Source organism: Dermacentor variabilis, chromosome 1 (genome assembly GCF_050947875.1).
Source record: "Dermacentor variabilis isolate Ectoservices chromosome 1, ASM5094787v1, whole genome shotgun sequence".
Taxonomy (NCBI): domain Eukaryota; kingdom Metazoa; phylum Arthropoda; class Arachnida; order Ixodida; family Ixodidae; genus Dermacentor; species Dermacentor variabilis.
In genome coordinates, this window is record NC_134568.1 from 137,975,619 (window position 1) to 137,999,897 (window position 24,279).

General features: G+C 46.6%; 13 non-coding genes across 13 annotated transcripts; all 13 read left to right on the forward strand.

Moving 5' to 3' along the window:
* The first annotated feature begins 2,525 nt into the window (after positions 1–2,525).
* On the forward strand, positions 2,526–2,607 carry TRNAS-GCU (transfer RNA serine (anticodon GCU)). The gene has a single exon. It is a non-coding gene; the product is annotated as a tRNA-Ser (tRNA).
* An 82-nt stretch (positions 2,608–2,689) lies between these two features.
* Positions 2,690–2,771, forward strand: TRNAS-GCU (transfer RNA serine (anticodon GCU)). Its single transcript has one exon. It is a non-coding gene; the product is annotated as a tRNA-Ser (tRNA).
* Positions 2,772–2,864: 93 nt separating this feature from the next.
* On the forward strand, positions 2,865–2,946 carry TRNAS-GCU (transfer RNA serine (anticodon GCU)). The gene has a single exon. It is a non-coding gene; the product is annotated as a tRNA-Ser (tRNA).
* A 93-nt stretch (positions 2,947–3,039) lies between these two features.
* TRNAS-GCU (transfer RNA serine (anticodon GCU)) lies at positions 3,040–3,121 on the forward strand. Its single transcript has one exon. It is a non-coding gene; the product is annotated as a tRNA-Ser (tRNA).
* Positions 3,122–3,214: 93 nt separating this feature from the next.
* On the forward strand, positions 3,215–3,296 carry TRNAS-GCU (transfer RNA serine (anticodon GCU)). Its single transcript has one exon. It is a non-coding gene; the product is annotated as a tRNA-Ser (tRNA).
* A 93-nt stretch (positions 3,297–3,389) lies between these two features.
* TRNAS-GCU (transfer RNA serine (anticodon GCU)) lies at positions 3,390–3,471 on the forward strand. The gene has a single exon. It is a non-coding gene; the product is annotated as a tRNA-Ser (tRNA).
* A 93-nt stretch (positions 3,472–3,564) lies between these two features.
* On the forward strand, positions 3,565–3,646 carry TRNAS-GCU (transfer RNA serine (anticodon GCU)). The gene has a single exon. It is a non-coding gene; the product is annotated as a tRNA-Ser (tRNA).
* A 16,264-nt stretch (positions 3,647–19,910) lies between these two features.
* On the forward strand, positions 19,911–19,992 carry TRNAS-GCU (transfer RNA serine (anticodon GCU)). Its single transcript has one exon. It is a non-coding gene; the product is annotated as a tRNA-Ser (tRNA).
* A 90-nt stretch (positions 19,993–20,082) lies between these two features.
* On the forward strand, positions 20,083–20,164 carry TRNAS-GCU (transfer RNA serine (anticodon GCU)). The gene has a single exon. It is a non-coding gene; the product is annotated as a tRNA-Ser (tRNA).
* Positions 20,165–20,257: 93 nt separating this feature from the next.
* TRNAS-GCU (transfer RNA serine (anticodon GCU)) lies at positions 20,258–20,339 on the forward strand. The gene has a single exon. It is a non-coding gene; the product is annotated as a tRNA-Ser (tRNA).
* Positions 20,340–20,430: 91 nt separating this feature from the next.
* TRNAS-GCU (transfer RNA serine (anticodon GCU)) lies at positions 20,431–20,512 on the forward strand. Its single transcript has one exon. It is a non-coding gene; the product is annotated as a tRNA-Ser (tRNA).
* A 92-nt stretch (positions 20,513–20,604) lies between these two features.
* TRNAS-GCU (transfer RNA serine (anticodon GCU)) lies at positions 20,605–20,686 on the forward strand. Its single transcript has one exon. It is a non-coding gene; the product is annotated as a tRNA-Ser (tRNA).
* Positions 20,687–20,779: 93 nt separating this feature from the next.
* TRNAS-GCU (transfer RNA serine (anticodon GCU)) lies at positions 20,780–20,861 on the forward strand. The gene has a single exon. It is a non-coding gene; the product is annotated as a tRNA-Ser (tRNA).
* The last annotated feature ends 3,418 nt before the right edge of the window (positions 20,862–24,279 follow it).

Below are 24,279 nucleotides of genomic sequence, written 5' to 3' on the forward strand. Positions count from 1 at the left end.
CGGGAGCATACAAAAGCGACATACGAAATATTGAACAGAAACTTGAACTGCATGATGAGGAACGCTATCGCGGAGCGATAGTTCGTGCTCGAGCCGAATCCTTTGCGATAGGGGAGGCGCCCACAAAAAGGGCTCTCGGACTGGAAAAAACGCACGCGCGACGTAATCGTATTGAAGTGATCGAGACGGGTGGTAACGAAGTTACAGATAATGATGGTATCGTACGTGCCTTCTTTGAACACTACGAAAATATGTTCGCATTTAGGCAGGTGGACCTAGAACGGTTTAAGACGAACTTCTTGAAAAGCATGCCTCAACTGAATGAAGAAAGAAAAGTTGCATTAGAAACGCCGAAACTTTTTTTGAAGTGGAACGCGCAATTGACAATTTGAATCCTGGCAAGTCACCGGGCCCTGATGGGCTTTGCGCTCTGTGGTACAAGCGGTTTAAAAAGGAATTGTCAGCAGTACTTGTAGCACTTTTTAACGAAGCGTACGATAGTAAGACGTTACCGCCATCTTTCGGTCAATCGCACACAGTGTTGATTCCGAAGACAGAGGATATAGATAAGTTGAAAAGTGTAACGTCATACAGACCAATAGCACTCACAAATGTAGATTATAAGATACTAATGAAAGTCTTAGCAGCTAGACTTCAGTCCGTTGTTAAAGACATAGTCGGGCCACACCAAACGTTTGGAATTAAGGGTCGCACTATAGCGACGAATGTTCACAAGATGCGCTCAGTTCTTGAATGTTGTGACTCCCTTGAAGTGTGTGTGGCCATACTTCAGTTGGATCTTGAGAAGGCATTTGATTGCGTAGCGCATGCTATTTTGTTTGCAATGTTGGAACACATTAATGTCGGATCCGTCATCACGGATCGTGTAGCTCTGGCGTATCGGAACTGCTCTACCAGACTAATTATTAACAAAGAATTGGTGGCCCCCGTTAAAGTGCAGCGTTCCGTGCGTCAAGGCTGTCCCATCAGTCCCCTTTGTTTTGTATATATATTGAAACCTTATGTTTGTCAATAATTGAAAATAATTCTATCCGTGGTTTTCGTTTACAATCTTCAGAGGTAAAACTCCTCGCATATGCCGATGATGTGTCGGTATTTTGTATTGACTACGAAGGCATTGAAGAAACCATTCGAAGTGTTAAATTTTTCAGCGACGTTACAGGAAGACGAGTAAACTGGGGAAAGTGTCTGGGGTTGTGGCACGGCGTGTGGCCGTTCACCCCGGACGTTTTTGCCAATGTTGTATGGCAGAAACCGCCTGTGAAGTACCTTGGTGTGCCACTTGAGTCCTACAAAAATAATAATGACTACTGGCCGGAACAAGCAGAACTCTTACGCGAAAAGGCGAATGCTTGGTGGCGAATTATCTCTCCGTGTTTGCGAGGGCAACCGTGTGTAACATGTTTTTTTATTGCTATACTATGGTATGGGATACAAGTGATGCACTGATCTAGGGTAAATGTGCACGAACTGCATAGGGTTTTTGCGACCTTTGTGGGGGGATCTACGTGGGAAAGGTGCAGTCCCACAAATTTGTTCAGGAGTGTAAAGTGTGGGGGACTTGCACTGGCACACCTTTTTCTCAAACAATTAGTTAATAGATTTTTCTTTTTTCGTGAGGTCAGCGATCCATTTTTGCAAACGGTGTGCCAGGCCAGATTAGGGCGACTGCCGAACATGTTATTACCACGCAAGTCCTTACGGGGCGGTACAAAGTTATTTCCGGGAAGTAGTAGCGAGTCGGCGATTTGTGAATTAGCGTTTTTCTAATGATTATTTATATTCCGTTAAAAAGCGGAAACTGTATAAAGGCTTATGTGATATAGTGTTGCCAGTCCCGTTGTACAGTGTGATATACAGTGCAGACCTGGGTCAGAACGTACTCAAACGGGTTAAAAGAATGCAAGTAGCACCAAGTGCAAAAACTTTCTTTTTCAAAATGCATACCGGAACTCTCCCTGTAAGAACCTTCTTAGAAAATCGTGGGTTTTATGTGCCATGGGGGTGTCGCTGCATTATTTGCAGAAAGCCGGAAACGATCGACCACGTTTTCCTTCACTGTTGGGAAGCGGTGTTCTTCCGGAACGTGTTGCAGAGGACAGTCAAAAAAGAATTCCCACTAGACACGCATGGCATTAGGTACCTTGCGATAGACAACAAAGAAGGAGTACCTTTCGATCTAATCATGCTGACAGGCCTGCACAGTATATGGCGCTCACGAATGGCTGGCTTCTACTGTGAACCGGATGGAAGATCAGCAAGGCTGTGCTTTCGAGAGAGCATTGCTCGGTTATTAGAAGTTCAAAAAACAAAAGAATGGGGTCTTTCTCCCTGGGTAGCCAGGGTAGAACCCTTAGTCACACTAAGGGAATTTTAAGTGACAACGTCAGTCACAACACGACTGATGGCTTTTCGCTCAATGTATTGACAAATTGTATTGTAACCCCGTCTTGACTTTTCATGTGTTGTAAGTGTGTTGTTGCTACCGGTAATAAAGAAAAAAAGGCGATGTGGCTGAGTGGTTAAGGCGATGGACTGCTAATCGATTGGGCTCTGCCCGCGTGGGTTGGAGTCGCACCATCGTCGAACTTTTTGTCCCTGAAATATACGCCGGGTTGATGGCGCAGATGGAGGATTGACAGATCTTACGAGAGGTACCTGACGTCCGGGCGAGGTGGCCGAGTGGTTAAGGCGATGGACTGCTAATCCATAGGGCTCTGCCCGCGTGGATTCGAGCCCCGCCCTCGTCGACCTTTTTGCGCTTTTTGTCCCTGAAAAATACGCGGAGTTGATGGCGCAGATGTAGGATTGACTGAGATCTTACGAGAGGTACCTGACATCCGGGCGAGGTGGCGGAGTGGTTAAGGCGATGGACTGCTAATTCATTGGGCTCTGCCCGCGTGGGTTCGAGTCCCACCCTCGTCGAACTTTTTGCGCTTTTTGTCCGTGAAAAATACGCCGAGTTGATGGCGCAGATGTAGGATTGACTGAGATCTTACGAGAGGTACCTGACATTCGGGCGAGGTGGCCGAGCGGTTAAGGCGATGGACTGCTAATTCATTGCGCTCTGCCCGCGTGGGTTCGAGTCCCACCCTCGTCGAACTTGTTGCGCTTTTTGTCTCTGAAAAATACGCCGAGTTGATGGCGCAGATGTAGGATTGGCTGAGATCTTACGAGAGGTACCTGACATCCGGGCGAGGTGGCCGAGTGGTTAAGGCGATGGACTGCTAATCCATTGGGTTCTGCCCGCGTGGGTTCGAGTCCCACCCTCGTCGAACTTCTTGCGCTTTTTGTCCCTGAAAAATACGCCGAGTTGATGGCGCAGACGTACGATTGACTGAGATTTTACGAGAGGTACCTGACATCCGGGCGAGGTGGCCGAGTGGTTAAGGCGATGGACTGCTAATCCATTGGGCTTTGCCCGCGTGGGTCCGAGTCCCACCCTCGTCGAACTTTTTGCGCTTTTTGTCCCTGAAAAATACGCAGAGTTTATGGCGCAGATGTAGGATTGACTGAGATCTTACGTGAGGTACCTGACGTCCGGGCGAGGTGGCCGAGTGGTTAAGGCGATGGACTGCTAATCCATTGGGCTCTGCCCGCGTGGCTTCGAGTCCCACCCTCGTCGAACTTTTTGCGCTTTTTGTCCCTGAAAAATACGTTGAGTTGATGGCGCAGATGTAGGATTGACTGAGATCTTACGAGAGGTACCTGACGTCCGGGCGAGGTGGCCGAGGGATTCCACTTCCGGCCACCGTTGTGTTCGGACGTGGGTAACATGTTCTCCCAAGGAGCGGATTCAGCGGCCCTTTCAAGCCGCGGAAACAGGTCTTTTGCTTCGGTTGACCAGGACTACCAAGTTGTATTGCCTCAACTGCCAACACGTCAGGTTGTTACCGATACCATTTTTCTTCATGCGGATTTACGTGCGCGCCCATATCGAGTGGAAGATTTTCGCGATGCCTTGGAAAATCTTGGAGCGCTTCCCGACGTTATCGCTTTGGGGGCGTACAGGATGAATCACGTTTGGGCCGCGAGATTCAAGAGCGCTGAAGCAACGAAGGAAATGTTGTCAAAATGGGAATTCCGAGTGAAGAGTCGCCGGTGCCTGGTAGTTCACCCCAACGACCAAGGCTTACGAATGAAGTTGCACTGGCTTCTTTATGGGGTCTGCGAGGATGAATAGCGTGCGGCCTTGGCTCCGTATGGAATGGTTACGGAAGTAACGAAGGAAAAATGGCGCGTACGTGGTATCACGAAAAGAGCATCGACAACCCGCCTAGTGGCCATAAAACTGGGAGCCGGAGTCACTATCGACGACCTAACCCACCACTTGCGTGTAGGAAGCGAACTCGTCCTAGTTGTTGTGCCGAACCGAGCACCATCACGGCCGCTCGATGCAAAGCAAGGTGCGGCCAGCTACGTCGCGCCGCGGACAATAGGCGGGCGCGTCTCGTCCGAGTTTACAGTTGCGACCGCTTTTCTTGGTGAGGGCGCCACCGGTCGGGGATGCTTTCGCGACTTCGCGCCGGGGCTAAGCGGGCGTTGGTTCTCGTGTCAGAACGTGTTTGTCTCGTGCTCTACGCACTAATCTCGTTCTTTTTCGCGTGCGTGTGTGTGAGCAAGTTGGTTCGCGTCAGAACGTGTTTGCCTCGCGCGATATGCATTAATCTCGTGCTTTTTCGCGTACGTGTGTGAGCAAGTCGGTTCGCGTCGGAACGTGTTTGTCTCGTGCGGTATGCATTACTCTTGTGCTTTTTCGCGTGCGTGTGTATGAGCAAGTTTGCCTGCGCTTGCTGTGCTTTGTTAAGGCTTTTCGGTGTGCGTGTGTGCCGTAGCCAACCTCGTTCATGTGGCGCGATGACGTGCAGCTGTTGTGTGCCACTCTGCGACACAAATGCCAAAAAGGACCCGACTGTGAAATATCACGAGTTCCCATGCGACTTGGAGCGTCGAGAAGCGTGGCTAAAGATATCTCTCGCCAAGGAGTGTCGGGAAAAGGAAGCAAGTGGGAACTGAGCGATAGATCTCTGGTATGTTCCCTGCACTTTACACAAAGTGACTATAAAACGAACACAGAACCTAGGCTCCTGCTTCCGAATGCGGTACCGACCGTGTTTTGCAAATATCCACAGTACTTGCAAAAAGAGAATGTGCAGCCCAAAAAACGCCATCGAGGAAACTTTACTGATCACACAGTAGTTGAGGCAAGCGATAATTGCGGAAGCTCAGGAGAAAGCCCCAACATCGAAAGTGCCTTGCGGTTTCTCAGCGACGAGGTGGAAGCTCTAGTTCCAGAGACGGCCTTAGAATCATGCTCTGAACGTAGTTTTTCTGTTGAACAGGCCTGCGAAACTACATTAGATATTGTGGACGTCCTAGAACAGTCAAAACAAGCAATCAAAAGGTTAAAAAAAAAAGTTGCCCGTCAAGGAGAAGAGTTGAAAAATTGCAGTCCGAAAGGGACGAAATGAAAAACCGCCTCTTAGTTTATGAAAACAAAAACGAAATTCAGTCCTTTGTTCAGGTATTACAAAGAGCGTAAAAAGGAGACAAAGCTGCTGTTTTTATCAGCAACCAAGTGGCCACTTCAGGGGAAAAAAAACCTGCCTACAATGAAAAAATACTGCGGGAATGTGTTTTATGGAAAGCGTGCTCAAATAAAGGGCATGAGCATGCTCGAAGCAGAGGCCTTTTGAAGCTTCGTTAAAAGGGACGCACTCCTTAGATAACCTCTAGCATCACTCAATGTGCTTCGTTTTCATGAGAAACAATCTAGTGATGATTATTTGCAATGATAAGCGTTCTTATTTCATCTAAGTTAGTTTGAATTACTTGGGAAACTCGTACAAGTTCTCCCTATGTGAAGTTTTTACTTTGCGTACGTGTTCACGAGAAGTGAATAAAAGTACTGATAGATTGCTTCAAGCAGAACCTCTCGATGGAAGTGCACCAATTGACCAGTCGTGCATTGTACGGACAACGGTCACGGATAGCGTTCAGGCGTATTCTAGAACAGATTTCCACCCCTGTGACAATCTGTTGGCGTTTGTGGCGTAATCAGCACTTTCATCGCCGACTTAAAAGATTTTGTCTCCAATTTCCAAATATAAAACGCATTATTTACGCCTTGACTGGAGTGGAGATTGCGCGTGCCGACGCAGCTGTGAAGGCGCTTTCTATCAGCAGCCATCCCCGAGCGGTGGCGCCGCAGCGGGCGCACGGAGAATTAGGCCCGAGACGTGCGCGACGCAGCGGGCCGCACCTTGTGCTTTAGGATCGGGCAGCCGTGGCACCATTATGCCTCCGTTGCAACACCACCGGCCACATTGGACGTGACTGTCGTTTACCTCGCTTTTCCCAGTGTAGGCGCTTCGGCCACACGGACTTAGACTGCCTGACCACATATGCGAGCGTCACCGGAAAAGCAACAAAGGACCCGGATGCAGAGCTCATAATGGATGAAGCAGACGCCGAAGAAGCCGCTGGTGGACGATAGCAGGCCGACACAAAGAGCGCAAATCAAGAAGTTGCCCCTACCGACGCGTGGAAAGGTGTTTTTGCTGATAACACCACACCCCAGACAAACGGAGTCCCTGTGACGGGGGAAACACAAGAGGCGGACAAAGTCAAACCTGTAGAAGCAGCGTTGGGTGCGGAAGCAGAAGCCGACGCTCAGCCCATGGAACTTGAGCCTGGTGCTTCTACCAAGAGACCGCGCGACGATGCCGGCAATGAAATAGGCAAGCCCAGTGCAAGTAGCGGAGAAGAACCGCCCACCAAGACAGTCGTGAAGACCGGCCTTGAACTGGGCAGACGAGCCAGCTTCAAACCTAAACCCAGCTTCCCTCCTGACCGGAAAACTGAGGGAAATAAGCCCTCGTAACAACGAGGATCAACGCACAGAGCTGCGATTCCACCACTTACGATCACCGAGCACCTACCATGGCGTCAAGTCACCTAGTAACAGAGCCACAGCGGCATCGACCCGAGAACTGCTGGCTGACGCGACGTTGCCCGTCGCCGGAAAGAATCGACCGTGTGGCAACATAAAAGATCCAGGTAAACTCCATGCGGTCCACCTGTTTCGGATTAACCATGACACTTAACCTTAAGAAGCCCCTTCGTCTAGGCACTTTAAACGTTCGCGGTTTGGCGAGTAGGAGACGCCAGTACCAATTAAACCGGCTTTTTCAAGAAAATGATTTAGATATTGTCGCCGTGCAAGAGACAACGGTGGAAGGCCAGGAACAGACGGACTGCATGGTGCAACCATTTAGAGCAATTTATAACGTCTGCGTGTGTCATGCGGTTGGAACTTCTGGAGGCTGCGCACTCTTTATTCGTAACAGTGCTGGTATTGTAGAGGGACAAGTTATTATATGTGGAACTGGCCGATTTGTCATACTTGATTGTTCCTTTTCTGGCTTTAAGTGGTGCATTTTGTGCGTGTATGCTCGAAATGACGAATGTGCACGTAAAAATTTTTTTGAACAGCTAGAAGTGCGAGCGATACCTTATTTTGATGGGGGATTTCAACTGTGTGTGCAGAGCACAAGACCGAGCTAAACAAATGAAACGAAGGGATACGAGCGCACAGGTTTCTTTAAACGTACTTGTGAATGATTATGAATTGGCAGATGTCGGTATTCTGTTATCGACAGGCAAAGCTTCCGTTTATACGCACTATCAAGGTGAAAGTCATGCGCGATTAGAACGAGCTTATATTTCAATGCTGACCCGCCGTGGTTGCTCAGTGGCTATGGTATTGGGCTGCTGAGCACGAGGTCGCGGGATCGAATCCCGGCCACGGCGGCCGCATTTCGATGGAGGCGAAATGCGGAAACGACCCGCCGTGGTTGCTCAGTGGCTATGGTGTTCGGCTGCTGAGCACGAGGTCGCGGGATCGAATCCCGGCCACGGCGGCCGCATTTCGATGGGGGCGAAAACACCCGTGTGCTTAGATTTAGGTGCACGTTAAAGAACCCCAGGTGGTCAAAATTTCCGGAGTCCTCCACTACGGCGTGCCTCATAATCAGAAAGTGGTTTTGGCACGTAAAACCCCATAATTTAATATTGCAATGCCGCTCGTGCCATTGTGTCAAAGTTACGACATTAACCATGTATCCTTTTCTGATCATAGTCTAGTGACGTTTGATTTAGGGCAAAAACGAAAAGAAACGAAATTTAATTGGGATCTTTGGAAGTTTAATGCCAAACTGCTTGATGATGAAAACTTTATGAGAGATATAAGTGAAATGATTGATTCCTCTATGACATCGCAAACTAATCGCTGTATTGAAACATGGGAAACTCTCAAAACTGACGTTAAGATAAAAGCGATAGAAAAAGCAACTGCGCTGCGCCGCAAGGAAAAACAAGAAGAGAATTAACTAGCGAACTAGAATTTCTGTCGTCTACAGAGTGTCAGAACGCTGGATCTTGCATGAAGCAGATAAAAGAAACAAAAAGTAAGCTCGAAGTTATTGACCAAGAACGATACAAGGGAGCCATGGTACGAGCGCGAGCGGAACCATTGTGGAATGGGGAAACGCCTACTAAACGGGCGCTAAGTGACGAAAAGAGATACGCGACAAAAAATGAAATACAAGCAATAATATATCAAAACGAGGAAACGTCCGAACCCACAATGATAGAGCGAGCATTCGTAAATTATTATTGTGAACTGCTTGGGAACAAGAAAAAGATAATAGAAGGGTTTGAGCGAGATTTTCTTCATCTTATGCCACGTCTAGAAGATGGCATTAAAGGAAGCCTGGAATTTCCAATCACATTGTGAAAAATTGAAGGCGCTATAGATGGACTTCGAGCAGGAAAAGCTCCCGGGCCTGATGGTTTAGGTGCGCCCTTTTACAAGGCTTTCAAATTTCAGCTCAGCGAATTATTGCATAATATCTTCAAGGAAATGTATGCAACACAGCGAATGCCGCCATCGTTCCGAACCGCTCATACAGTGCTCATCCCTAAGTGCGAGGATCCGGTTGAACTGTTGTCAGTAAAGTCTTATCGACCAATAAGCCTCACGAACTGTGATTACAAAATATTCACGAAAGTGTTAGCAAAGAGACTTCAAAGTGTTGTAACAAGACTAGTGGGACCGTAGCGTCCCACTAGTCCCTGTAGTCTACAGTCCCTGTAGTCCCTGTAGTCCCATACAGTCCCTGTAGCGTCCCCTTGTAGGGCTCCATGGTGGGTGGCTGGCGTTATTGCAGAAATTTAGATTTGTCTATGGCTAGCTCCTTTCCTCGCCTTCCCAATCGCCCTCAGAAAAGAGGGCGCACCGAAGATATTTTCCAATTCTTTGGACGCCAAAACCCGAACTTCTCACGGTACCATGTGATCCATTCAGAAAAATCCGATAAACAAGTACGAAACATTTCCCCTTTTATAGCTTCCAAGTCCTTAACTGATGTCCTTGGTCCAGGCTACAAGGTATCAAGGCTGGCAAGTGGTGATCTCCTGTTAAAGCTGCATGGTCAGAAACAATACGAAAAGTTGCCCAGTCTAGTATCATTTGGGGATGTTCCATTGACAGTAACTCCACACCGCACTCTGAACACCACCCGCGGCGTTATCTCGGTTGATGATTTGCTCCAGCTGACAGAGGCTTAGCTCTTGGAGGGCTTCAGTGAGCAGAATGTTGTCAATGTGAGAAGAATTAAGATGAGAAGGGATGGAAAAGAAATTCAAACGAAGCACTTAATACTCACATTTGGTTCAAGTATTCTGCCCGAGTCTATAGAGGCCGGGTACATCAAGCTCCGTGTCAGACCATATGTGCCGAATCCCCTAAGATGTTTCACATGCCAGCGTTTCGGCCACAGTTCGCAGAGCTGCCGGGGCCGCCAAACATGTGCGAAATGCAGTGCCCTTGAATACGCCACTGAAGCTTGTAAGAACTCTCTCCACTGTGTAATGTGACGGGGATCACGCCGCGTACTCGCGGTCGTGCCCCTCCTGGAAGAAGGAAAAAGAAATTGTAACGATAAAAGTAAAAGAGAATATATCGTTCAAAGAGGCACGAAGGCGGGTAGCATACCTGCCAAAGAAAAGCTTTGCCGAAGTGGCGCGTCAGGGGGCAGCGTCACAACGCCCTCCGGCGGCTGTCCGACCCACAGGTAGTGAGTCGGCAGTTACGCCATCTGCCCCCACGGTGGTCGCAGCTAGCGCTACTCCACCAACCGAGCAGAAGGGACCATCAACCCCGAAGGTGGGTGCAGCCGAGACTGCCCCAACCTCCCCGGCCTCTTCCAGCGCTGGCAACAGGCGGCGCAGCCAAATCCCTCAGGGAGCCCCATCGATTTCCGGGCTGGTGGGCGCAGGGGTCTTGCCCTCTAAGGCGGGACTCTCTCGGGAAACTTCTCGCTCACATGAGCACGTGTCCGGCGCCTCACAAGAGGTAATGGGCACTACACCTATCCTCAAGGCGCACCAAGCGCCTAAGGAGCGGCGAGGCTCCCTCGAACGCTTCAAAAAGGGCAAAACCCCGGTTACAGGGCCTAGAAAGAGCCCTGTAATCGGATCTCTGAAACCTTTGTAATCAATACTTCTGTTTCCGTATACACAGCACCTATTTACTTCCAATATGTATACACAAATAATTAAATGGAACGTCAGAGGTCTTCTTAGGAACCTTGATGACGTGCAAGAGCTTATCCAAAACACAATCCAAAAGGGCTGTGTCTACAGGAAACACACCTAAAACCACAATACGCAAACTTTCTCCGACCGTATGTCAAGTTTCGCCAAGATCGCGATGATGCTGTCGTGTCATCAGGCGGTGTTGCCATTTCTATTCATAAAAGTATTTCGTGGCAGCGTTACAGCTACAAACGCCCCTTGAAGCAGTGGTGGTTCGAGCTGTTCTTCTAAATAAAGTCGTCACCATTTGCTCGCTTTACGTACCCCCACACTACAAATTAAACAAACACGAATTTCAGTCATTTATAGACGAATTGCCAGAACCTTATGTTGTTCTTGGCTATTTCAATGCACACAGCTGCCTGTGGAGCGACTCTCGTATAGAGGCGCGAGGTCGTCTTGTTGAATAGTACCTTTCTTCTTCAGGTGAGTGCTTGCTGAATAAGAAGGAACCCACATATTACTCTCTAGCAAACAGAACCTTTTCTTCAATAGATCTTAGTATAGTTCCCCGTCCATACTGCCCGAACTCAAATGGGAAGTTACGAACAATCCTTACGGGAGCGACCACTTCCCCATACTGATAAAAACATCTAAAGAAAACGAATATCCTCCACAAGCTCCTAGGTGGAAGATAGACACAGCCGACTGGGAGAAATTTCGAACCCTCACTAGCATTTCATGGGCTGACATGTATTCTTTAGAAATTGATGCTGCTGTGGAGTATCTTACAGCCTTCATAATAGATGCCGCATCAAAATGCATATCCGAAGTAAGTGGTTTGGCATGCAAACGACGTGTACCGTGGTGGAACAGCGAATGTAGGATCGCCCGTAAGAATCAGAACAAGGCGTGGGGGTTGCTACGCGCTTCTCCCACTGCAGAGAATCTTATCAAATTTAAAAAAGTAAAGTCCCAAGGCAGGCGAACCCGCCGACATGCCAGAAGGGAAAGTTGGCACAAGTTTTTATTGAGTATTAACTCGTTCAAAAATGAGGCCAAAGCCTGGAACAGGGTTAATAGGATTAGAGGGCGGCAAACATATTCACTCCCTCTGGTAAACACACAGGGTGATACACTGCAAGACCAGGCATACTCACTTGGGGAGTATTTCGAGAGCGTGTCAAGTTCAACAAATTATTCACAACCCTTTCTAAAATACAAACAAATAGAAGAAAGTAAGCCTTTCATCAGAAAATGTTGTCAGAATGAACCATACAACCGTCCTTTTAGTATTGCAGAGTTTAGAGCTGTCTTGAGCGCATGCAAGAGCTCTGCACCTGGGTCTGACAGAATAATGTATGAAATGATCAAAAACCTACACAATAACACGCAAGTTACACTACTCGCACTTTTTAACACTATTTGGGCTGTGGGATACCTTCCAACCGCATGGAAACAAGCCATTGTGGTCCCTGTTTTCAAACAAGGCAACGACCCTTCCTCAGTGGCAAGTTACCGCCCAATAGCCCTCACAAGTTGCCTTTGTAAGGTATTTGAAAAAAATGATTAATCGCAGACTCATACATTTCCTTGAACTGAACAACATGCTTGATCCCTATCAATGTGGTTTCAGAGAAGGGCGCTCCACAACTGACCATCTTGTACGCATCGAAGGAAACATCCGCGACGCATTTGTACACAAATAGTTTTTCCTATCCATATTCCTCGATATGGAGAAGGCATACGACACCACGTGGCGCTACGGAATCTTGAGAGAATTGTCAGAAATGGGCATTTATGGCAATATGCTAAACCTAATAAAAAGCTATTTGTCCAATCGTACATTCCGTGTAAAAGTCGGCAATGTACTGTCACGTCCTTTTACACAAGAAACTGGTGTACCCCAGGGAGGCGTGCTTATCTGCACGCTCTTTATAGCGAAGATGAACACGCTTCGTGCTTCATTACCACCGGTCATTTTTTTATTCTATCTATGTGGACGACATTCAAATAGCTTTTAAATCATGTAACCTCGCAGTGTGCGAGAGACAGGTACAGTGTGGTTTGAACAAAGTATCAAAATGGGCAGAGAAAAACTGATTTAAAATCAATCCTAACAAAAGTTCTTGTGTTCTTTTTACACGAAAGAGAGGCCTGGTCCCGTATCCTTGCTTAGAACTGTGTGGACAACAAATTCCTATCAACAAAGAGCACAAATTCCTAGGTATTATACTTGACGATAGACTAACTTTCATTCCACACATCAAATATCTGAAAGAAAAATGTCTAAAAACAATGAACTTAATGAAACTTCTATCTAAGACTACGTGGGGTAGTGACAGAAAGTGTCTAATGAATCTCTACAAGAGCCTAATACGGTCACGATTGGATTATGGGGCCGTAGTGTATAACTCTGCCGCCCCGAGCGCGCTAAGGATGCTGGATCCTGACCATCATCTAGGTATCCGCCTAGCCACTGGCGCTTTCAGAACAAGCCCGATCGAAAGCTTATATGCCGAATCGAATGAGTGGCCGCTCCACTTGCAGAGATCATACATCAGCTTTACACATTTCCTTAAAGTGCACTCCAATCCAGAACACCCATGTTTTAATACCGTTACCGATATGACGTGTGCTACACTTTTCCGCAACCGTCCGTCTGTAAGACAGCCTTTCTCGCTGCGTGTGAAGGATCTTAGCGATGAAACGCATGTCCCACTCCTTGAGCTTCCCTTAATGCACCTAACGAAGTTCTTACCCCCTTGGGAGTGGCAGGTGATAGAATGTGACGTATCCTTTCTGAAAGTCACAAAACACGCTCCATAGGTCGAAATAAGAATGCATTTCCTACAACTTCAGTACAAGCACTCGTGCACAGAGTCCTACACAGACGCTTCTAAGTCGCATGCCGGAGTGTCCTATGCAGCCGTCGGTCCATCCTCCTCGGAATCTGATGAACTACATCCAAAAACAAGTATCTTTACGGCAGAGGCCTACGCATTATGGTCGGCTGTAAAGCATATACGGAAATCAAAACTCCAAAAAGCCGTAATATATACAGACTCCCGAAGTGTGGTGAACGCCTTAATGTCACCATACAAAAAGAAAAATCCTGTACTTACCGAGGTCTATTCCGACCTGTGCAAAGCTTATCTATCTAGCCAGCATATCATCATATGCTGGGTACCTGGCCACAGGGGAATCGAAGGTAACGTTCTGGCAGACCAGATGGCTACGTCAATTGCACCCCTTGCTGTTAAAAATACTGCTTTGGTGCCTCTCACAGATCTGAAACCTTACATACGAAAAAAAAAAAAACTGCGAAACCACTGGCAACGCATGTGGGACGCAGAAATAAATAATAAACTGCACGTTATGAAGCCAGAGTTAGGTTTTTGGCCCTCCCCAACAAAATCTCGGCTAACAGATGTCATATTCTGTCGCCTCAGAATAGGACACACATTTGGAACCCATCATTTTCTGCTTACTGGAAGTGAACCACCAAACTGTGGTAGATGCGGTGAAAGGCTGACCGTCCTCCATGTCCTCTTGGAGTGTCGGAAAGCCGAACCTGAAAGAAAGAAACATTTTCCGCTTGCATACCGTTATTACATCCCTCTACACCCGGCTATGTTTCTTGGTAAGGAACCGGTTTTTAACACCAAGGCAGTCCTCGACTTCTTAAAGTATGTAGTTCTACACGTTATAAGCCCATTAAATTCGTAGAGCATCCTCGCTCCAGAGGATGCTGCTGCGATAATTGTTTTGAATAGCACATGCATCCAGGCCCTTGTGTTTCAAGGGCTCTAAGGAGGTAGTAGTGCTCTAGCATATCTTATATAACCTGATATATTTTTAGACATCATATCATTCTTTTTAAATGCGTCTTAATGTTCATAGTAGACGTCATAAGTAATCGCCATAATCTTATATTATACAGATTTTACGCACTTTAGCGCAACCATCTTTAAGGCTCCTCTACAGCCACGTCACGCCAACTTCATAAAACTCATGATTACATTGCAAACTCATTAACACGGACTTGACGCTCTTTGGCCATACTTGGCCCTTGCGCCATAAAACATCAAACATTCATTCATTCATTCAATGCTAGTGTGGCGGTCGGGAAGCGAACACACGAAGAATCAACAAGCGACGGCGGGAAAACTGGCCCACCGAACAGCGAGGAACCGCCACCAAAGTCGGTGGTAACGCGCCGGCCGTCATTACGGCCGACGCCGAATATCCCGCCGGACAAAAGACCGGCGGCGCCGACGCCAAAGTAGCCGTAGGGACTTGTGCCTGCAAAGGCACTCAGACGCGAGCTTGCGAGTGCCAAACGCTACCGAAGGGTCGGGGAGGTCAGCTGCTGCTCAAGCTAGGTATTTTGTGGACTGCACTTCAATGTGTCGCGAAACAGCTGCTCTGTCCGTTAGCACTTGTAGACGTAACTATAAGTATACCTAGAAGTGCTACGTGAGATTATATACGTTTTTATTTTATGCCTACCTTTCTTGCTTATTAACAATGGATTTGAAGAGGGGAATACGAGTTGCTACTATTAATGTACGCGGCCACGCTTCAAGACGGAGGCAGTACCAGCTCAGCCGACTATGCGTTGAAAATGAACTCGATATTATAGCTATACAAGAGACGAAAGTTGAAAGCGAGGGGCAAACAAACATAATGGTAACACCTTTCAGAACATATTATAACATATGCACATGTCACGCTGTCGGCACGTCTGGTGGTTGCGCTGTCTTGGTTCGAAGGGGTATTGGTATAAAAGAAGATATGGTTACTGTGAGCGAAAGTGGGCGTTTTATTGTTCTTTATTCTTTATTCTTTATTCAAGAATTACCCCGCATTGCCCGAAGGCGTTATAGCAGGGGGGTTAGAGCAGGGAAAAAACAAATCTTCATTCGTACAGCACACTTGCTCTTCACACAGCTGATTCCACTCCACAATAGTTCTGACAAAAAAGGAATCCGCAAACAAGTACGTCCTGGCACGGTATTCGCGGATTTTAAGTGAATGGTCATTACGCCTAGAAATATAATGTGGTTCTTTCAAGTAGCTTTTACTGCTAATTCCAGTCTTATTATTAAATATGAGGTATAAAAACTTCAGTCTCAACTTTTTCCGTCTAGAAGAAAGCAGTTCCCAATTCAATTCAAGTTTCATTTTAGTACAACTTTCTCTCCGCCCATACCGCCCCAGGACAAACCTAGCAGCTCGGTTTTGAATTCTTTCCAGCTTATCAATCAAGTTCTCTTGCGCGGGGTCTCAGACGGCACAGGCGTATTCCAAGATTGGTCTAACACATGTTAGGTAAGCAGTTTTCTTCAGGTTCGGCTGTGAACATTTCAAGTTCCTCTGAATAAGATTGAGTGCCCTACCAGCTTTTACAATGACGTCATCCACATGAGCAGACCATGAGCAGTCGGATGATAGCGTCACACCTAGATACTTGTATATAGGTTCGTTTTTTATCAGGGTATTATTTATCTGGTAAAGATTTACAATCCGTTTCTTCTTTCTTGTAAAAGATACATGAACACACTTTTTAAAAGTCAAATTCATCTTCCAAGTGGAACACCAAGTATTAATACATTCTAAGTCAGATTGTAACATGGCAGCATCTTGTTCACTCTTAATTTTCCTATAAACAACACAATCGTCGGCAAACAACCGTATACATGAAGAAATACCTACAGAGATATCATTTATATAAAGTAAAAACAAAAGTGGCCCTAAGACTGAGCCCTGTGGGACTCCTGACGTCACATCAGCGTATGCCGAGCTTTTGCCGTTCAAAACAACACATTGTCGGCGCTGAGACAAATAATTTTCAATCCAAGCGAGTACGCTTGAGTGAATATTTAACATTTTAAGTTTAATAAGAAGAAGTGGATGTGACACTGTGTCGAAAGCCTTGCGAAAGTCTAAAAAGACACAATCTGTTTGTCCTCCCTCGTCAACATCGAGTGCCAATTCATGATAAAATTCAATTAATTGTGTTGTGCAAGATAGACCTTTCCGAAACCCATGTTGTTCTTTGATCAGTATATTATTAGGTGATTATCGATGAAGTCGATAATCACCTAATAGTATACTGATATACTGATTTTTCTTTTAAGGGATCACAATGGAGGATTATATGTGTGTATGCGCCAAATGATATCAATGAAAGATGTCGTTTTGTGACAAGTACATCATATTTCTTGGCGACTTTAATTATGCGTGTCATGCAGAAGATCGTGCTAAAGGTAAATTCCCACAGGACAAGAGTGCAGTGAAATTGAACACCTTAGTAAATTATTACAACCTAGAAGACGTTGGTCGCCTTTTGGCCAGTATACTGTGCAGCCGCAATTTACGCACTATCAACGAGATAGCCAAGCACGACTTGACAGAGCTTACATCTCGTTAGATCTTGTGCCTCTATGCGATAACGATGTCGTGTAGCCGGTGTCCTTTAGCGATCACAGTATAGTGTGGTTTGCACTCGGTGCCAAGCCAAAAAAAGCCTCGGTTCGATTGGGCACTTTGGAAACTTAACGAAAAACACCTAAGTGATGACAAATTTATAAACGATGTAAAGCACGAAATTAAAAACATGTTGAGTAATGAGAGTGTACCTTGGGCAGAAGTATGGGAAGATTTTAAGGTTCGCGTGAAAATGGTTGCAATTGAAGTAGGAACCGTTAGACGACACAATGAACAAATGAAAGAAAATGAGCTCCAGAAGGAACACAATTTTCTGATTTTCATGGACAGTGCGGAACCGAGAAAATTTTGTGAAGAAACCAGAACAGTTAAAAGAGCGATGGAAGCTATTGACACGGAAAAATATAGAGCAGCGGTTATTCGGGCACGGACGGAAAGACTGTGGGTTGACGGAACTCCGAGCAAACGCGCCATTGCCGATGAAAAGAGGTACGCAAGGAAAAAAATGAAATAAGACAGATTAATTATTGGGATGAGGTTACTTCCGACTCGAATATGATTGAACAGGCCTTTACCGAATACTACCGCAAGTTGTTCGGCGTGCCAATCCACGTGGGACCTGAGTTTGAAGCAAGTTTCGTGAATTTTATGCCGCGCGTTGATGACGAGGTAAAAGCCAGTCTCGAGGAACCGATAAGCGTCCGAGAAATAGAACGCGCGATCGAAAAACTTCCTGCAGGCGAATCACCGGGTCCCGATGGCCTATAGGAGCCGCCTTTTATAAGGCATTTGCACCTGGGCTTGCTCAAGTGTTGGAGCATGTATACTCTGAGGCACATAAATATAAGCGACTGCCACCTTCTTTTAGAAGTGCACACATGGCTTTAATACCGAAAACAGATGACCACATGGCGTTTTTATCGGTTGGGGCACACAGGCCAATTAGCCTTACAAATACCGATTATAAAATACTCATGAAGGTATTGGCAAAGAGTCTTCAAACAGTCATTACAAATGTTGTCGGTCCGCATCAAACTTGCGGCATAAAAGGTCGCACTATTACTACGAACAGCCACGTAGCGCGAAGCGTTCTTGAGTGTTGCGACGTTTTCGCTAGATGCGTTGCTTTGTTGCAACTCGACCTGGCGAAAGCCTTCGACCGTGTGTCCCACGATGCTCTCCTTCTTGTTTTGGAATATGTTAACGTAGGGAAAGTAATCTTAGACGGCGTCAAAATGGCCTACGACCAATGCACGACACAGATTATAATTAATAAGTCCCTAAGCTAGAAGCTTTGACTAAGATCTTCCCTTAGACAAGGGCATCCACAAAGTCCATTGCTTTTTGCATTGTACTTTGAGCCTTTCTGTTTAGCAGTGATACGCAATGACAACGTCCCAGGATTTCGGCTACAGCTTTCTGAAGTCAAGGTACTGGCATACGCTGATGACATCGTAGTCTTCTGCGAGGATCGTGATAGCGTTCTTGAAGCTGTACGTCTTGTAAAGAAGTACTGTGAACAATCTGGATCCCAGATCAATTGGCAAAAGAGCATTGGTATATGGCACGATCATTGGGACATTATGCCAGCTCACTTTGCAAACATCCGGTGGTCAACAACGCCAACTAAGTACTTGGGTGTGCCGCTCGAGCACTATAATGATACCGCACAGTACTGGTCCGATGAAGGTGATAGAATGAGTGAAAAATCAAAGGGTTGACTTGACCGAGGTTTGTCAATGTGTCGACGCGCCTCTGTATGCAACCTCTTTTTAGTAGCTAAAGTGTGGTATATTATGCAAGTCTTATCAATGTGTCGTTCAAGTGTGCAAAAAGTGCATCGTGTTTTTGCCGTATTCATATGGGCTTCTAGTTGGGAGGGGATAAGCAGAACCAATTTGTTTCGTTCCGCTCGCAGTTGTGGGCTAGGCCTGTCTCATTTGTTTATCAGACAAATTGTGTCGCGTTTTATTTTTTTCTGGGATCAGGGAAATGATTTTCTGCGCACAGTAATTCAAGTCCGTTTGGAAAAAGCACTGCCGCAATATGTTGTAGCGACCAGTGATGTGAAGGGAGGAAGTATTAGGGGATATCTGCACGAAGTGCTTGATTCACTTCGTATGTTGCGTGTGCGGTTTTCCATGAAATATCTGTGCTCTGTGTCAAGAAAAAACACTGTATAAAGATTTAGTTGACACAATGTTGCCAATGCCATTGTACAGGTCTGTAAACTGGGGCGGCCAAGGAGATGATGTACTGAAACGGGTGAAAAAAATTCCAATTAGACCCTTTCAAAAAACTTTTTCCTTAAGCTACACACAAACACGCTACCCGTAAAAACATGCTTAGACGAAAAAGGAATATATGTCCCATGGACAGTAAACTGCTTACTTTGTAAAAAGCTAGAGACCATGGAACACGTTTTCATCGATTGCTGGGATCCAATATTTCATTGGGATTTCTTACAACGTACACTTAAAAAAGAACTACCGATTACACCTCATGGTATTCGATATTTGCCAACTGATAACGAAGGAGGAGTTCCGTACGATATGTTTATGCTCCTTGGCCTCCGCAGTCTGTGGAAAACGAGAATGGCAGTGCGACATTCGGATGTCGATACCCGTCCGGCGAGAATAAACTTCATCGAAAGTGTCGCGTATATTCGAGAAATATATGGTCCCGAGAATGAGCCTCCCCAATGGGTGGCAATTCTCGATGATCTGATCAAGCTCAAGAGATTTTAATATATCATGTTAGCCAAAGTGCGGTTGACATGTTTTAGCATTTGAATGTGTTCTTGGTTTGTGCTGCAAACAGGCAATAAAGAAAAGAAAAAAAAGGTGGCCGAGTGGCTAAGGCGATGGACTGCTAATCCATTGGGCTCTGCCCGCGTAGGTTCGAGTCCCACCCTCGTCGAACTTTTTCGCATTTTGTCCCTGAAAATACGCCGAGTTGTTGGCGCAGATGTAGATTGACTGAGAGCTTAGAAGAGGTACCCGACGTCCGGGCGAGGTGGCCGAGTGGTTAAGGCGATGGACTGCTAATCCATTGGGCTCTGCCCGCGTGGGTTCGAGTCCAACCCTCGTCGAACTTTTTGCGCTTTTTGTTCCTGAAAAATACGCAGAGTTGATGGCGCAGATGTAGGATTAACCGAGATCTTACGAGAGGTACCTGACATCCGGGCGAGGTGGCCGAGTGGTTAAGGCGATGGACTGCTAATCCATTGGGCTCTGCCCGCGTGGGTTCGAGTCCCACCCTCGTCGGACTTTTTGCGCATTTTGTCCCTGAAAATACGCTGAGTTGTTGGCGCAGATGTAGATTGACTGAGACCTTAGAAGAGGTACCCGACGTCCGGGCGAGGTGGCCGAGTGGTTAAGGCGATGGACTGCTAATCCATTGGGCTCTGCCCGCGTGGGTTCGAGTCCCACCTTCGTCGAACTTTTTGCGCTTTTTGTCCCTGAAAAATACGCAGAGTTGATGGCGCAGATGTAGATTGACTGAGACCTTAGAAGAGGTACCCGACGTCCGGGCGAAGTGGCCGAGTGGTTAAGGCAATGGACTGCTAATCCATTTGGCTCTGCCCGCGTGGGTTCGAGTCCCACCCTCGTCGGACTTTTTGCGCATTTTGTCCCTGAAAAATACGCAGAGTTGATGGCGCAGATGTAGGATTGACCGAGATCTTACGAGAGGTATCTGACATCCGGGCGAGGTGGCCGAGTGGTTAAGGCGATGGACTGCTAATCCATTGGGCTCTGCCTGCGTGGGTTCGAGTCCCACCCTCGTCGGACTTTTTGCGCATTTTGTCCCTGAAAATACGCTGAGTTGTTGGCGCAGATGTAGATTGACTGAGACCTTAGAAGAGCTACCTGACGTCCGGGCGAGGTGGCCACGACGAGACCCAGTGCGTGAGAAGCTACGCTAACGTGACCGGGTCTGGCCGGAGCGACGCGTTAGACGAGCACTTGATGGATCAAGCGGACGCGGAAGAGACTGCTGGAGCGGGCGGAGACCCACGAGGCACGGAAGAGAAGCCAGTGGTCATGGCAAGCGTCAAGTGCCAACCCAGAAAGGGCAGTAGCGAGGCAGTGGCCAAGAACGAAGTGCAAGGTGAACCGTCTGCAGAAAATTCTACGGTGCGTGAAAGTGGGGGCGACGCGGAGGCTGCCGAGGGCGTTCTGCGACAGGGCAACTCTGGCGCTGCCTTCATCGAAGAATCCGGCGAGAAAATGGACCAGGCCAGCGCCGTTTCAAAGAGACCTCGCGAAATACCCGATCAAGATGTCAGGCTTGAGCAAGACGACGGTGTCAGCAGCGAAGGGCCACCCACGAAGGCTTCCTCTTTCCGGCGGTCTACACTCAAGCCCAAGCCGAACGTTCCGCTCGAGAGGAGGCCGACGCGAGAACATCCACCTGAGGGGCGCCAGACGCCGACCAATCCGCCAGGTGGTCGGCAGACGCCGACCGTCCCACCAGACGGGCGACAGACGCCGTCTGTCCCACCAGATAAGCGGACAACGCCGACAGTTCCCCCGCGGTAGCGGGGTGCTGTTCGGTAGAAGGCTCAGTAAGGACTAGGTGCTGCGGAACATTTAAGTGAATGATGAGTAGCGCATTTGGTAACGTCATGCCTTCGCCGTATGAGACGGAGCTTATGATGGTGCAGGGTTTTTGTTTTTTGTAAGTTTGGCGGTCTTTGATTTCCGAAATGTATTGTAGTTTGTGCTTGCTCTTCTCTTTCAATGGCAAATAATCATGGAATAGCAATATGTATTGGCACGCTTAACGTACGAGGGTTAACGGCTAGACGGCGACAAGCACAATTAAGTCGCCTGATGCTGGAAAACGACATAGATATTCTTGCTGTTCAAGAAACTAAAATTGAAAGCGAAGAGCAAACGGACAAAATGGTTCAGGTTTTTAAATCCCGTTACAACACTTGTGTTTGTCATGGAGTAGGTAAGGCCGGTGGCTGTCTTCTATTTTTGCGTAATTCAATAGGTATTGTTGCGCAGAGTGTAATGTCGGCCCAAGATGGGCGATTGGTCCTATGTGATTTCTCTTTCAATAATATTGATTGGCGAATTGTCTGTGTGTACGCTCCAAACAAAATTAGTGATAGGAAATTTTTTTTTAACTTTGTTGAGTCACACCTGACGTGTGAAAGAAATGTTGTTCTTCTTGGTGACTTCAATTGTGTTTGCATGTCCGAAGATAGGGTGCCCAGTAAAATAATACGGGATACAAGTGCGCATCAACTCTGCGCAATCGTGGCAGACTATGATTTAGTAGACGTTTGAAGCATATTAAGCGGTAACAGTGTTGTTTTTACTCATTTCCAAGGGCAGAGTCACGCTCGACTAGATCGTTTGTACGTATCAGCAAACCTTGCGCGAACGGTCACTAGCTACGCAGTAAAGCACGTGAGCTTCAGTGATCACAGCCTAGTAACGTGTACATTGGGCACGAAACATAGAGGGTCTCACTTTAACTGGGAACTGTGGAAAATGAACGAAACGATCTTAAGTGATGAATGGTTTGTCAAAACGGTAAAAGGAAAAATTGACGTAATGCAAATAGATGCTACAACAAATTGGGCTGAGCTGTGGGAGCAGTTTAAAATTGAAGTGAAAATGAGTGCGATCGAGAGGGCTTGTGTGATGCGTCATAAAGCTAAACAAAGAGAGAAAGAACTGCAAAGCATGCTCGATTATTTTCTAAACGCGGAGTGCACAATACCGGGATTGTTTTCGAAACAGATTAGAGAAATTAAACGCGAACTTGAAAGGGTGGACGCTCAAATTTACCTAGGAGCCGCGATAAGAGCACGATCCGAGAGGCTGTGGCTGGGAGAGGCGCCAACTAAGCGCGCGCTCAGTGACGAAAAGGGTTACGCATCCAAAAACATAATAAAAGAAATTTGTTTTAACAACACAATGTCAAAAGACCCAGAAGTAATTGAAAAAGCTTTCGTTGAACACTACCGAGCGTTGCTCGGTAGGCAGGTGCCCGTAACAGAAGAGTTTGTGAACACCTTTCTAACACTTCTGTCAAAATTACAAGACGAAATAAAAGAGGGACTCGAGAGACCGATCTCTGCGAAAGAAATTACAGAAGCCATAGAAGACTTGGGTAAAGGAAAGGCGCCTGGACCAGACGGCCTAGGAGCAGCTTTCTATAAAACTTTCAAGGCCGAAATAAGCGAGATACTGCACTGTGTAATATCAGAAGCTCATGAAACTAACCACTTGCCGCCATCATTCAGAAAAAGTCATGTTGTGCTTATACCGAAAACCACCGATACGGTAAAGCTGAAATCTGTCGCTGGATACAGGCCCATAAGTCTTACGAATTCGGATTATAAAATCTACATGAAGGTGCTCGGAAAAAGGATGCAGTCAGTTATTAAATCCATAGTAGGCCCACACCAAACATGCGGTATCAGGAATAGAACAATATTGTCGAATATTCACATCGCTAGGAGTATATTGGAATGCTGTGATGCGAACCTTGAATGTGTAGCAATGGTTCAGTTAGACCTAGAAAAAGCTTTTGACAGGGTTGCTCACAGCATACTTCTTGCCCTGCTAAAACACATTAATGTAGGCGAAGTGATTCAGGACGGAGTAGCCATGGCTTATGAGAACTGTTCCGCTCACCTTATAATCAATAAAAGACTACCAGTATTATCCAGTGTGCGCCAGGGGTGCCCTTTGTCGCCCTTACTTTTTGCGATTTTTCTTGAACCTTTCTGTTTGAAGGTACGAGAAAACGAAAACATTCGCGGCTACCGTCTTTTAACTCAGGAAGTAAAAATACTAGCTTACGCAGATGACATAGCACTTTTTTTTTCTTTATTGCTGTTTTATAACAAATACACGATTCACAGCTATTCTCAGCTGCGATTACAAAACAAAAAAGACAGTTCAATGTGCGGGTGTACCTTGTCGTTTAATTTTGGTTTAAAAAGGCTGAATGTTTGCAAGCTGTTCAAATGCTGTTAACCACTCAGGTGGTTCGCTGAGCGCTTTAAACGCTTCGCAAATGTACAATACATTTTCAGCAAAATATTCTTTGGCCGGTTTTGCGTCAACATCCTCATTACGCACCGCCATTCGTGTTTTCCACACGCTGTGCATGCAGAGTAACATCACCATATCACATGGCACGCCTTCTGTCTCTTCAAACGGTAAAAAACGGATTCCA